General features: G+C 48.3%; 1 protein-coding gene across 5 annotated transcripts in view; it reads right to left on the bottom strand.

Moving 5' to 3' along the window:
- Nucleotides 1–13,369, bottom strand: part of LOC144768578 (sulfotransferase 1 family member D1-like) — a 284,580-nt gene extending 271,211 nt beyond the window's left edge. For 2 of the 5 annotated variants that reach the window (XM_078652365.1, XM_078652364.1), the window contains exon 1: nt 13,214–13,358. The gene's annotated coding sequence lies outside the window, so the exon portion shown is untranslated. Of the gene's footprint in view, nt 1–12,517; nt 12,653–13,213 lie in introns of all 5 variants that reach the window. The other 3 variants (XM_078652362.1, XM_078652363.1, XM_078652361.1) reach the window with 3 other exon arrangements.
- Between the last annotated feature and the right edge of the window lie 1,896 nt (nt 13,370–15,265).

The following is a 15,265-nucleotide window of genomic DNA, read 5'->3' as shown; positions in this document are numbered from 1 at the left end:
GTGTTACCTCACCCAGGGAAGCCGGGTGCATAGGTGCCTTTTGGTGTCGGGTTTCGTCATCATTTTCTTTGGAGATCTGCAAAGAAGTGCTGCAGGCGACCAGAGGAAAAGTGTCCGGGTGGATCCAAGGGTGGATCGATGATGTGAAGAACCTGAAAGCAGAGGGGACAGAATCTGGGTCACTAGCCAGTGACCAGGAAGGAACCAGGCGACGATGCGTGCTTGAAGGTGAAGAAGGTGAGCTTGTCTCTTCAGCCAACAGGTCCAGGAGGCATCGACGACAACCAGACGCTGAATTCGAGCTGGCCCACAATGGATCTAGTTGACTATGGAGTTGGTATCCAGATTGGATGAAACAAACCTTGGCAACCACAACCCACACAGGATGTCGAGATTGACTCTGTTGCAGACCAGCAAGGTCTGTGGTGCTTCTCCTTTAAAGGGAAGCTGGAGCAAGCCTAGAGCAACCAGGGCAGGAAAGCAGTTTAGTTCAAAAGAAAAGTCTTCAGGGGGCTCACTGGCCAATGGGAAAGGAACTGGGAAGACGCGTCAAGCTGAAATGCAAGAGCGGGCCCCACGCAGCACTCGTGGAGTGTGGAGGGCTGAGCTTCAGTAAAAATGGCGCTCATGTCTGGGGCTTCTCGTACTCCAATGCACAACTGCAAAGGTACCTTGGTAGTTGAGCAGTTAGCAAAATTCAAGATGTCCAGTGTGTCCGGTCTCAGATCTCCTGTGTCTGCCACGGGTCTCAGCTTTGCTGTGGATGTGGGTCGGAGTTAGAGAAGTCTGAGAGTCCAGTTCCTGTGTCACTGAGTCTTCGGGTTCCGGCGAGAGCATCGACAAAGCAGACTGGCAAGTTACTGGTGGTGCCTGTTTGCACAGGGTGGTCACTCCTTGACCACAAGGCAGATGTCTTCCATCTTCTAGTCGGAATAGAATGTCGAAGGTCCAAGAGTTCTGTATCACAGTTTCTTTCCAGGATAATCTAAAGTCCTGGGGACACAGCCCCTACATTTATACTAAGGATAGGAATTGGATTACCTGCCTAGGTCCATCCTATGGGTGGACATGAGAAGGGGGTGGTTACATCCCTTTCCATTTGTCCAGTATTGCACCAGAGCTGGGGCTGGAGTTTCCCAGCAACTGGTTTGAACCGGGCTATGCATGGAGCACCTTGTGTGCCCCAGGCAGTGTCTAGATGCATTCACTGAATGCAGCCCTCCCTGCCCCAATACACAAAACCCCTGTCTGGGGAGGTGCTGGCAACTCCCTGGACAGGAAACCTATTGTCCATGCCACCCTTGCTGGAGTTTCCCCCAGCGCCAGGTGGTCAGACTCGTGTCTGTGGCAGCAGCATCCATTTTGTGATGCTGAAGCTCTGTTTAACTTTAACAGGGTAAAGCAGTAACATACATGTCTTTTCCCTCTAGAAGGGTGGAATGCTACCCGCGCCGCCAGAATTGGCAGGGGTGGGTTGTATTCTAAAGTGTTTGACACCTTACATGACATGTTTTGATAAAGCCAAACCAAAGTTAGCATTATCAGCGAGGATTATAATGCACTTAAGAGTATATGGTATGACTATATCATAGAACAGCTATAAGGAGATGGTTCTGAAAGCTGCAGAGGGGCTCAGCTCATGCTAGGGCACCCTCTCGCATAAAACCAAGCACTCTGCCTCCAGGATTGTCAAGGCCTACCATATGAGTGGCTTATAGGTGTATATGTATCTATATGTAAAGGTAGATATATGTATACTATATCTAAGTAAGGGGTGATTACACCACCTTACCCAAGCTGAGTGATTAGCCTGTAGTGTCAGTTTAGAGGGCCAGCCAGGGGTAGCATAATACATGCTAGGCCTTGGATGCACCTATGCCCTGGGTACATATGGTACACTATACAGGGGCTCACAGAGGTGACCCAATACCCAATCTGTTATGTACCTAAAGTGCATGGTATCAATTTAGAGAGTGAACAGCTGGGCTGTGGGTCTGATTAGCAGGCCCACAGCCACATTAAAGTTGAAAAAACAAGGAATCACAGCAAAAAGTGGGGGTGGCCATAGGAAGCAGACCCTACTCTCCTTCCCAACCCCCCCTCCCGCCCCCTAAACGCAGGGACATTAAAGTAACCGTGACCAGTTAAGTCTTCATGTTCTAAGTGGAAATATCTGGAGAGTCCATCTGCATTGGCATGGTCAGTCCCAGGTCTATGTTCCACTGTAAAGTCCATCCCCTGTAGAGAAATGGACCACCTAAGCAGTTTGGGATGTTCACCCTTCATCTGATTTAGCCACAAGAGGGGCTTATGGTCTGTCTGAATCCTGAAGGAAGTGAGTACCAAACAAGTATGGCCTCAGCTTCTTCAGTGCCCAAACCACCAAAGGCCTCCCTCTCAATAAGCTGACCAACGTTTCTCTCTAGGGGTCAGCCTTCTGCTAATAAAAGCTACTGGCTGGTCTGGACCATCTTTATTCAGTTGTGAAAGAACAGCACCTACACCCAACTCAGAAGCATCTGTTTGAACAATGAATTCTTTGGAGTAGTCTGGACTTTGCAGAATAGGAGCAGTGCACATGGCCTGCTTCAGGTCATCAAATGCCTTTTGACAGCCTACTGTCTACTGAACTTTCTTTGGCATTTTCTTGGAAGTTAAGTTATTAAGGGGTGTCACAATGGACCCATATCCCTTGACAAATTTTCTGTAGTACCCAGTCAGGCCCAAGAAAGCTCTGACCTGTGTCTGGGTGGTGTGAGCAGTCCAGTCCTTTATGGTCTGGATTTTGCTCGCCAATGGTTGAACCTGACCTCCACCTACCAGGTGGCCCAGGTATACAACCTTGCTATGCCCTATCTGGCACTTGGTAGCCTTGATAGTTAGGCCTACCTTCTGCAGGGCCTCCAAAACATTTTTCAAGTGGATCAGGGGATCTTCCCAAGTGGAGCTAAAGACAGCAATATCATCTAGATAAGCTGCACAGTAGTCATCCAGACCTGAGAGGACTTGATTCACAAACCTTTGGAATGTGGCAGGTGCATTTTTCAGACCAAAGGGCATTACCACAAATTGATAATGTCCTCCTGGGGTTGAAAATGCTGTTTTGGGTTTTGCATCATCAGCTAGTTTGATCTGCCAGTAGCCAGCTGTCAAATCAAATGTACTCAAAAACTTGGCAGATGCCAATCTGTCAATGAGTTCATCTGCCCTTGGTATTGGGTGGTCATCTGTCCTAGGGACAGCATTGAGGTATGTCTGAACAGCAACCTGTACTGCTCAGTGGTTAAGCCAAACCCATCTACCAGAGCACTCTTCAGGACATAGTAGTTGTCAGCATCCTGTTCATTAACTGTCAGGAGCTTGTCTCTGCCTTAATCTGAAAAGGAGAGCCACAAGATTGCTGCCCACTGACTTTGGGGTACCTGTTGTACTTTGCAAGCCCTCTCCAATGCAGTTATCCATTTGTGGGTGTCATCCCCAACCTGGTAGGGAGGGGCAATCCTTTTCAGGTTTCTATGGTCATGAGACCTTTCCCTATCTCTAGGTACTGTGCTGCCACCAGTGGGCTCTAGCCCACACATTTTTCTCTCTCTCTCAAGAGCCAGGGTCTCTTTTGCAAGGGCAACTTCTTGCCCCTTGATTCTAAGCTTGGATTCCCTCATCCTAGCCTTATGCTCTCTTCTCTGAGGGGAAGTCATTCTCCCTAGAGCTGAGGCATGGGACCCTACTGAGTCATCAGAGTGGTTGGACTCACTAGAGAGTGACCTTCCTCTTTTGTGCTCAGGGTTAGGCCTACTTGGGGGCCTGGATTGGATTCTTCCTCCTCCAGTCCCAAGGATTCCTAGGTTAACCTGGTTCAGTTCCCTGACTTCTACCTGGTTAGCAACCACATCATCATCAGAATCCTCTGGGTTCTCACCAGTGGGATCTTCTGTTGAGGGCTGGCCCCCTCTGTACTACCTGTTTGATCTGGGGTGGATGCCTTTTCTACATCATATTCCACTAAAATATCTACCAGGTGGTTAAAGGTTGGACTCTGTCCTTGTCTCAGCCTTCTGGCTGTACACAGGCTTCTTAATTCATGAAAAGTGAATGTGTCATATTTAGAAGCTGCCCTGGGAGGGTCAGCTTCTGGCAGAGGCCCACTAAGCCCTGCATCCAAGGACATTTTCTAGTGAGGTGTGGTGTGTGCACCTACCTACAATAAATGTTTTCGTACTAGAACCTCTCTAGGAGTTGTAGTCAGGGTGTGCTAGGCCCTTACCACCTACAACTGCTAAGTTCAGTAGAACTTATGTATTATAAGAACTTGATTGATATGTACCTACAGGTACCTTAATGTGATTTTTCAAATGATATCTTAAGATTATATGGTAAAACAACACCAAGCTCTTATCCCACCCGCTGCACACCCATGTGAGAAGTTAGCCTGGCATATGATGTCCACTATTCTAGTGGGCACCTTGCACCAGTCTAATCGACCCTTATTGATGGTGGTTGTAAAGTCAACCTTATAGACAAGCTATCCTAGTGGTAGCATGGACCAGCAGTCATAGGCTAAGACTTTAGAGAGCATGTGAAGCAAGCTGTTTTACCAATTATAATTCCTTGAATACCAAATGAGAGGACACCACACAAGGTATATATCAAATATATATGTATTTATTCTAAACACAACCCCTCTGCACTCTTTATGAGGTCAGAGGTCAAAGTACATCACAAATTACTCAATTAGCATACGATAAGTTGCACAAATACAGTTATGCCCTAGGGGCCTCACAAACCATATACTAAAGAAGTGGTATAAGAACTACGTGAGAGTTAGACAGCAGGCCTAGAGCCTGTAGAATCGCTGGGGCTACACTAAACAACCAAGGGTTAGGAAGTAGGAGGCCCACGGGAGACACGTGCAGTGTCTAAAAACAGTCGCGAGTTAGAATTGACTTATAAAGGGAAACAAAGAAGTTACAAAGTTACTGTTTAAGGACACTTCCAGATGGTCTGCAATAAAACCCCTTTAAACTAGGACACTTCGAGAGTCAAGACCCACGGGAGCACCGGAGTACTCGTGTTACCTCACTCAGGCAAGCCAGGTGCATAGGTGCCTTTTGGTGTCGGATTTCGTCTTCGGTTTCTGTGGAGATCTGCAAAGAAGTGCTGCAGGCGACCAGAGGAAAAGTGTCCGGGTGGATCCAAGGGTGGATTGGTGATGTGAAGAACCTGAAAGCAGAGGGGACAGAGTCTGGGTCACTAGCCAGTGACCAGGAAGGAACCAGGCAACGTTGCGTGCTTGAAGGTGAAGAAGGTGAGCTTGTCTCTTCAGCCACGAGGTCCAGGAGGCATCGACGACAACCAGACACTGGATTCTTGCTGGCCCACAAAGCATCTAGTTTAATGCAGTGTCGGTATCCAGATTGGACCCAACAAACCTTGGTAACCGCAACCCACGCAGGATATCAAGATTGGCTCTGTTGCAGACCAGCAAGGTCTGTGGTGCTTCTCCTTTGAAGGGCACCTGCAGCAAGCCTTGAGCAACCAGGAAAACAGCTTAGTTCAAAAGAAAAGTCTTCAGGGGGCACACTAGCCAACGGGCAAGGAACCGGGAAGACGCATCGAGCTGAATTCAAGAGCGGGCCCCACTAGGCACTCGTGGAGTGTGGAGAGCTGAGTTTCAGTGCAAATGGCACTCGGGTCTGGGGCTTCTGGTATCCAAATGCACAACTGCAAGGGTACCTTGGTAGTTGAGAAATTAGCAAAAGGCAGGATGTCCAGGGATCCGGTCCCACATCTCTCGTGTCTGCCATGGGTCTCAGCTTTGCTGTGGATGTGGGTCGGAGTTAGCGAAGTCTGAGAGTCCTGATCCTATGTTGCTGAGTCTTTGGGTTCCTGTGGGAGCGTTGACAAAGTAGACCAGCAAGTTACTGGTGGTGCCTGTTTGCACAGGGTGGTCACTCCTTGACCACAAGGGAGATGTCGTCAGTCTTCTAGTCGGTATAGAATGTCGAAGGTCCAAGAGTTCTGTATCAAAGTTTCTTTCCAAGATAATCTAAAGTCCTGGGGACACAGCTTCTATACTTATACTAAGGATCGGGGCTGGATTACCTGCCTAGGTCCCTCCTTTGGGTGGACCTCAGAAGGGGGTGGTTACACCCCTTTCCCTTTGTCCAGTTTCGCGCCAGAGCTGGGGCTCTGGTTTGAACCGGGCTATGCATAGAGCACCATGTGTGCCCCAGGCAGTGTCTAGATGCATACACTGAATGAAGCCCTCCCTGCCCCAATACACAAACCCCCTGCCTGGGGAGGTGCCGGCACCTCCCTGGACAGGAAACCTATTGTCCAGGCCACCCTTGCTGGAGTTTCCCCCAGCACAAGGTGGTCAGACTTGTGTCTGTGGCAGCAGCATCCATTTTGTGATGCTGAGGCTCTGTTTAACTTTAACCGGGTAAAGCAGTAACATACGTGTCTTTTACCTCTAGAAGGGTGGAATGCTACCCCCGCCACCAGAAGTGGCGGGGGTAGTATTCCAAAGTGTTTGATACCTTACACGACATGTTTTGATAAAGCCAAACCAAAGTTAGCATTAGCCGCGAGGATTATAATGCACTTAAGAGTATATGATATGGCTATATCATAGAACAGATACAAGGAGATGGTTCCAAAAGCTGCTGAGGGGCTCAGCTCATGCTAGGGCACCCTCTCACATAAAACCAATTACTCTTCCTCCAGGATTGTTGAGGCCTACCATAGGAGTGGCTTATAGGTGTATATGTGTCTATATGTAAAGGTAGATATAGGTATACTATATCTAAGTAAGGGGTGATTACAACACCTTACCCAAGCTGAGTGATCAGCCTGTGGTGTCAGTTTGGAGGGCCAGCCAGGGGTGGCATAATACATGCTGCAGCCCCTGGTAGGCCTTGGATGCACCTATGCCCTGGGTACCTATGGTACACTATACAAGTTCTCACACAGGTGACCCAATACCCAATCTGGTATGTACCTAAAGTACATGGTATCAATTTAGAGAGAGAACAGCTGAGCTGTGCGTCTGATTAGCAGGCCCACAGCCACATTAAAGTAAAAATACCAGGGAATCACAGCAAAAAGTGGGGGTGACCATAGGAAGCAGACCCTACTCTCCTACAACAACAATAAAAGCCAAGAGGGGGTGAAAGGAGTATTCCTAAAGGAGAACAAGGAGGCACAGTGAAGCCCAAGTAAAAGGGGGTAGAGTTGCCTGCAGGTAGCCAAAACGCAATGCTAATCAAAACGTGGGTGCTCTTTCAATAAGCCCAGCAGGGAGGCAGGGATACAGACAACCATGAGCCAAGATGACAGGGCACACGTCCTCCAAGCCATCACACAACACATGGGACGGGACCAGCCCACTCTCGAGGACAGAGAGGGGTCCCTCACCTGTCAACAAGGGCAGGAGCATGTTGTGCCTAGGCCTGAAGGTGATGGATCAAGCCCTGATCTTTTGACTGGGTAGGAGTGTTCTGCTTAATTCAGATACTCTGTCCATCACCACCCCCTTTATGAATCGTTTTGGCCACCACAAGTGTGGAAGGGTATACTCAGATGTGAGTCCCTTGCTCACTGCACCATCAGGATTCAAGCAAGCCGGGCCGAAGACGGCTGTAATGCCAGAAACCGGTCCCCGGAAGCTTGTTTCCTTTCCAGTAAAGAATTGGCTTGGTAGTTTGGTCTGCCCTGTTCCCATGATGCACTGGGCCAGGGTCAGATTAATTTGCATGTAGCCAGGTTCTGAGCTGGGATGGTGCAGTGAGCTAAAAAACGGTGATGGATCAAGCCCTGATCTTTTGACTGGGTAGGAGTGTTCTGCTTAATTCAGATACTCTGTCCATCACCACCCCCTTTATGAATCGTTTTGGCCACCACAAGTGTGGAAGGGTATACTCAGATGTGAGTCCCTTGCTCACTGCACCATCAGGATTCAAGCAAGCCGGGCCGAAGACGGCTGTAATGCCAGAAACCGGTCCCCGGAAGCTTGTTTCCTTTCCAGTAAAGAATTGGCTTGGTAGTTTGGTCTGCCCTGTTCCCATGATGCACTGGGCCAGGGTCAGATTAATTTGCATGTAGCCAGGTTCTGAGCTGGGATGGTGCAGTGAGCTAAAAAACGGTGATGGATCAAGCCCTGATCTTTTGACTGGGTAGGAGTGTTCTGCTTAATTCAGATACTCTGTCCATCACCACCCCCTTTATGAATCGTTTAGGCCTGAAGAGGCAGCATAACAGGTACAGTATTCAACACCACCACAAAAACAAGTTCTGTGCAGTTCTATGAGCACTTCATGAGCGTGTTTATGACATGTCACCTGTGTAAAATTCTTATGCACCTATTTATGATGTTTTTGGTACTTTCCAGCTCAGTCAGAAATAGTAGCAGTTTGCAGGCCGGAGCCTCCGAAGTAGAAACAGTACTGGAAGTATGGGGGTTGTGAACATGTTACCTTTTTTGGAGAACTATCGGATAAGGGTGTGCGCAGCTTTTTTTTTAGGACTTTTCTACGCCTTGAGTAGTTTCCTGAAGGACTAGCTATCAATGGCGCAGAAGGCGCAGTGCACTTGGCCCGAAGGTCTGATGGGGACAAAGTAAGCAACTTGGAGCTGTAGGTAGTCCAGGCTTGTTTCAGGACGGAAATTATTTTACCAGTTCACTCAGTGTAAAAATGTATATTGCATAAAGAGACTGTTTTTACTCTGATCAACCCCATAATTTTGTAAAATATAACCAGGATTATTTCCCGCAAATGTACTTTCTGTGGAGCTCTTCTCTACGCAATGCTATAATATTGGACAGGGGAATTGTTTTTGCTGCGTTTATCTTGCGCAGACCTATTTTGTTCGTTATAAAAGTGGGAAATGCATAATGCATTTTCACATAGGTGCCGGGAAGCAAAACACTTTGCAAACTTTGTGAAGATTTCTGTAGACCTTTACCAAGGTTGAAAAAACATATTTACAATTTTGTATGTGGCTCCTATCGAGGAACATTGTACTCTGTCTCGAGTTCTGCCCGTGGCATCTAGAAGCATTTGTTTCAGTTCCCTTTTTTTGTGGCAGATTTATATAGTGCGAACTCGACCCGAAGGTGTTGGAGCGCTTTACATGAGCACCAGTTACGTTACACAAGGACACTTTCATTGTTTTGGGGTAGGCACGGGGGGCCTCATTTATGAGAAATGACGCATCGCTGCGTGAAAACAGCGATGCGTCACTTTTCACTGCGCCCTCCTTGCGACATGCCTGATGCGTCATATTTAAAGTATGACGCATCATGTCGCAAGGAGTTACAGATACGTCAGTATTTCTGACGTATCTGTAAGCGCAAAAGTGACGCATTGCTGGAGTTTGTCACAAAAGTGACGCAACTCCAGCAATGAGCCCTTTCACATGGGGCAAGCCCCATGTGAAAGGGCCTGCGTCAGTCTTACGCCTGCTGTGAGGCAGGCGCAAGATTTTGACGCAGCGGCATCCTAGAAGTGATGCAGTGAAATCTCATAGATTTCACTGCGTCACTTCTATGTAGTTTTTGCGGGGGAACGCCCCCCCTGCATACATTATACCTGACGCAGGTATAATGTAGCGCAGGGGTTTGCTTAGATGCGTCACTTCATAAATAGTGCGCAACAGGAAGCATGTTTTACGCCGCCAATGCGCCACAAAAAAGTGACGCATCGGAAGCGCAAAACTGACGCAAGGCCTCATAAATGAGGCCCGGGAGATTAAGTGATTTGCCCAGAATCACAGGGTGTGGACGTTACCCCGAGGCTCGCACCTTGGTTTCCCAGCTCCAAAGTCGGCAATCTAGCCATGGACAGCTTCCTCTTGCCCTTGGGGAACGTTTACTGACCTCTCCCTCCTCCTGAGGTAAGCCGTTCTAATGCAGGTGGATATGCATCCCCCTAGAGCCTCAGGCTAGAGACCACTCAAGACTCAGTGCCCTCAAGGAAGGGGTTTTCAAGTTCGTCTGAGAGCTCATTTCAAATTCTCTTCGGCAGTGCGGGCATCGGCGCTCTAGTCCCACAAAGGCAAGGAGCCCACGAGGTAACACGAAGCGATGGGGCCCACCGGCAGCCTGTGAAGAGGACCGCTTTGTCTCGCATATCTCACAGACATTCATTGGCCTTGAGCTAAATGTGGCGCCCATGAAAGGTTGGGGGCCCTTTCTGCACCGCAGGGGCTGCACGGAGTTCCCTTACGCCCCAGAAAGAGTCCATGTTGCTGCACCTTACGCTCTCCTGTCTACTGACGTGGCTCTTACGTCAATATTTTCTATACCCCTTCGTATTATTCTTAAAAAGAACCCCGTGAAGCTCTTCTGCTGTCAATGTGGCCCCTGCGAACCTCCTTCTCAATCTCTTCTCGCCACTTCTTCCCACAACACACGCATCAAGAACGGGACCGCCATTTAAAGTGGCAAGTAGAAAAAAAACCCAGCTCATTTATAGTGTGCCTCTTCCCACCAGTTCCTGCACCAACGGACCCTCCTCAGTTTCCGACTTTACTCCGTTTGACCGCTAACTTTAATTTTTCTTTGACGCATGCCCTCGAAAATATGATATTGTTGTCACCACTAGTAAACCTCACCCCCTTTCACAGTTAATCCTCGGCCTTTGTGCTTTTGGGCCAGTTCCAAGGACACCCTTCTCTGCAAGCACGCTAGCATGTAGCGGACTCTTCCAAATGCAGTTACAAGCCCCATCTGGACTAGCCCATTCCTTCATCCTTAAATTCCTGTTTTGGTGACAGTCCTTTCAATAATCACGTATTCATATTTTTCCAAGCCCCACGCTCTTTATCATCCAAAAAACAGGACTGCAGGTGTTTCAAGCTGCACAGTGCCCTATAACCAATCCTGTCAGTATTCACTGGTGCTGTTGTGCAGCCAGAATGAGAATGTCGATTCTAAGAGGGTTTTAAGGATATTATTACAAAAAGCGGGTGAGGCAGAAATTCAGTGCTTTAAATGGGAAAAAAGAAGTGCAGGTACTCATTAAAATGACCTAGAGGTGTGACAAGTGGGCGGGGCTATGGGCGTGGCTAGGGTCAAGATATGATGATACATATTGACTTCTATACAGGTTGCAGCACATGTCAAAACACAACAGAAATGTATTTATGTTAACAAAACAGTTTAATTCATTACACAAAGTGAAAGGCAAACAGGATAATATGTTAAAAATGTCCTTGTTTTGTACTATTTGAAGCTTCTTAATGTCATACCGTTATTTGTTGTTGTTTGAGACAATGCTATATATCCTCAAGTGTGCATACACACAAAGAAATAAGCAGAGGTACAGAAAAGCGGCTGAGCTAAGGACTATAGAAGCGCCTTGGCTGTCAGAGACAGCTTCTTCTTTGACATCCTAGTGCTTACCAGCACTAGCAGCCAATGAGCTTACCTTTCATGAGTACTGGTACTCTCCTACATAGTGGCCAAGCGTCGGCATTGACAGTGATAAAAATAAGAAGTGCCAGTGCTCAGTACCTGTGAGTACCGGCCCATTTAAAGCACTGCTTCAGCCCTTTGCCCTAAGGCCAGGCTCTTCCTGTCTCCTTCTGGTTCAGTGTCTTTGCATCCACATCTACTCTCCTTTCACGATTAACCTCTCATTTCTACCCAGCCTCTAACCTTCTCTCCCTGGATCTGCCCCTCTTACTGCCACGTCTCACTTACTTTCTCCACAAGTCTCTTACATTTTGTCACTGTTTTTCCCCCACTTGCCTACTCTTCTCCCTTCCATGATGTACCCATACCCCAAATTTGCCACCTGGCCTGTAATTTGTTGTCCTGTATTTCATTGTTTGTGTTGATAGAGCACGCTTAATGTTGAAGCCTGTATTTTGTAAATATTTTTTCCAGTAAATAAAAGCAGTACAAAACGATTTCCAAGGAGAGAGAGAGAAGGAGATGGAGAGAGAGAGAGAGAAGGAGAGAGAGAAGGAGAGAGAAAGAAGGAGAGAGAGTGAGGAGAAAGAGAGAAGGAGAGAAGAGAGAGGAGAGAGAGAGAAGAGAAAGAGAGAGAGAGAGAAAGAGAGAGAGAGCGAGAAGGAGAGAGAGAGAGAGAAAGAGAGAGAGAAGGAGAGAGCGAGAAGGAGAGAGAGAGAGAGAGAAGGAGAGAGAGAGAGAGAGAAGGAGAGAGAGAGAGAGAGAAAGAGAGAGAGAGAGAGAGAGAGAGAGAGAGAGAGAGAGAGAGAGAGAGAGAGAGAGAGAGAGACTGTGTGCACGCTCCCCCACGCCCTGTAAATTCTGCAGGGCAAGCGTTTTAAACAGAATTTCAGGCATGTGGTTCATCAATAACTAAACCAATTACTTCAAGAAATACAGCAGATTTGAATGTGTATTAAAATACAATTCCTAAGCACCCATTCAAAACTAAACGAATATCTTGCATTATATGAAAAAAGTGGCAATTCTAACTTAAGCTGTCACCTCACTTTTTTTGCAATCCTCCCTCCCCCTTCCTTCTATGTTATCTCGGGTTGTCACCTGAGCTCATTCCTGGGGTGCTGCAGCGTTCAGTCCCTGCTATTCTTTGCTCTTTGGGCAGGGCTACTTTCACACCCATGGATCCGTCGCTGTTGACATGTAAATGCAGCCACACAAAGGAAAGCAGCTCCTGTGCTGAAAAAAACAAACATAAGAAAACCGGCTTTGGGAAACCAGCAGCCCGAGGCCAGGCTATTTCACACACCTAACAGGGGGAAGAGGGGAGGGGGTGTGGGTGCTAAAACACTTTCCTATATAATGGTTGTTAACACCTAATCAACAGTGCAGGGTCTGCCTTGACCCTGTCCTGTTAATCACAGCGTTGAGCAAGCCCTCCCCAACCCCTACAGTGTGGGGAATTCTAATGGGCACTACTGAACGTTAACAGCGTCTCTGTAAAAGTCTCTTTCAGGGGCTCCGTGCGACTGAGAGATCCAAACGCAGAGCGCCATTTGTCCTGCATTAGCTTGCCATGCCATCAATCAGGGTACCGGTACTCTCCCTGACTGAAAAAAAGTGCCGGTACTGACGGCTCGGAAATTTGGAAGTACCGGTACTCAGTACCGGTGAGTACCGGCCCATTTAAAGCACTGGATAGGAAGTGAGCATAGCCAGGATACTCAATCGCTACCTCCCCTCCTCTAAGAGCATTTGCTGAGCTCACACACAGGTGGTGCAGAAGGTGACCGGACTTACCTCCGTAGTTGAGATTTAGGTCGCTTTTACTCTGATATCAGAGCTGCTGCTGCATAAGCTTGGGGCTGAGTAGGACAGGAAGGAGAGAGCTAGGTCTGGGTTCCCACAGAGCCTTCTCCACAATGTGGGAGTGAGTACTCGACAAGCGGCAAGGGAGTGCCTAGAAATTGGACGGATGCCTGTGACCAGCTAGAACAGGAGAGAATGATCCGCGCTATCACTAGTGAGGTCATTGGCTCCTTTATCACCACCGGGGAGGTAATGCTTGTGTATACACTCGTGCTGTGCCAAGGAACAAACGTTGTAACACAATCTCCTCATGTGAACCGAGGGAACCAGGACAATGTGAGACATGGTGAAAAGTCTGCTTTAATTAGAGTGATTTGTGTTAACAATATTCATTCCATGGTACTTACTTATGGTTTAATCTGTTAGGCCAACAGATTAATCCGTAAACTAATACACTGAAACTGCCGACAACCCATTCACACTTAACATCAATCACACAGAAAACTACAGCCCAACACTCCTTAAATGCAATTAACCCACTTAACAATTTGGTGTTCATCTCAATTGTCAAATGTATTTTTATTGCGTAGTGAAGTAAAACGTTTGCAAAATAATACACACAAATATAAAAATTAAAATGTAAGATCATGCCATATGAGACAAAATTCAGATTCGTGTCCATTTTAGTTAAACAAACACTGTTCATTGTAATAACGTGCCGTGGTACGAAAGTGCTAAAACATGGTTCAATAAAATGCACCTTTCAGTTAAAGTCCACCGTTTTTAGGTCTCGCCTGTCGATGCGCATGCGCATCGAGCAAGCGAGAGTATTGGGACTTATCCACTCTTTATCCACACTGCAAGGAATCGTGGCGATTCCTTGCAGTGCCCGTGACTTTTAAGCTCAATGCGCATGCGCATTGAGCTTAAAAGCGCGTGCACGTCCGTCTTTGTTTACCCGCTCCGCCCCCTCCCCTTCCCGCCGTCTCGCATTTCCCCTGCCGCATCAAAGGCTTTCACGGCCGGCCGGCCATGCTTTCAGTTTCACGACCGGCCGGCCGTGTCAATTACATTCCAAAGCCCGCTCTCCCTGCTCCGCCCCCTGCTCCGGCCGAGACGCATTTCTCCTCCCCCCTCCCCTCTCTTCCCTCCGTCTTGTTTCCTTTAGCTGCCCTGGATGATCTATTCTTACTCAAACTTGCACCGCTTTTACTAAATCTTACCCTTTTAACCTTCGCGATGTTTCCCCCTTTTTACCTCCAGTGCTTGATATATCGTTCTCCCCTTTTTAACTCGGTTTTGCGAGGTCTCCGTTTATTTATCCTCTTGCTGGCTCCCCTTTTCTTTACCCCGCCCGGTCCGGAGGATCTCCTCTGCCATAGCCCGGTGCTGGATCTGTCCTCGTTAGCCCGGTGCTGTAATTGCCACGCTCCCCCTTAGCCCGGTGCTGGATCGCCCTTCTCTTATCCCACACATGAGTTGCCCGACCGTGCTAATCCTGACTGCATGAATAAAATCCAGCACAGGCAAACGCACCCGTTCTCCTACTGTAACTTCAATATACTCGCAGGCTCGCCACCTCACCCAAACGTGCTCCCCCAAACAACGCGGCCTGCCACGCAAGGACATCAAACCTGGTTGCTGGTGGTCCCTACAGCTGCTTGAACCAGGTCCCGAGCTACAAAGAAACTCCAGCATTCAGCACCTCCTCGCCTCACCGCCTCGGTCTGCCTCTCACCTTCGTCGGCATCAGGCCTCCGCCCGCATCCCATAACTGCCATCTTGGGAGCGTAGTGCACCACAGGAAGGTTAAGGCGATCTCGCCCTCCAGACTTCTCCCCCAGGACTGCCGCCTCCGCAGTTTTCCGCTGTGAGTCTGCACGCCGAATCGCCTCCCAGCCGCTCACAAACAGAGTGCACATCTCCCGTTGCCGCAGCCGGTGGAAGTCTCCCCCTCAGTGCGCTGCCGTCATTTTAGATGCGCAGCGCCCAGCGCTCAATCGGGTGATTTTGCTGCACTTACACCCTTGTAACAGCACCAAT

Source organism: Lissotriton helveticus, chromosome 7, assembly GCF_964261635.1.
Source record: "Lissotriton helveticus chromosome 7, aLisHel1.1, whole genome shotgun sequence".
Classification (NCBI taxonomy): domain Eukaryota; kingdom Metazoa; phylum Chordata; class Amphibia; order Caudata; family Salamandridae; genus Lissotriton; species Lissotriton helveticus.
Note: the sequence above shows the minus strand (reverse complement) of the source record. Positions and strands in the feature narration are given on the sequence as shown.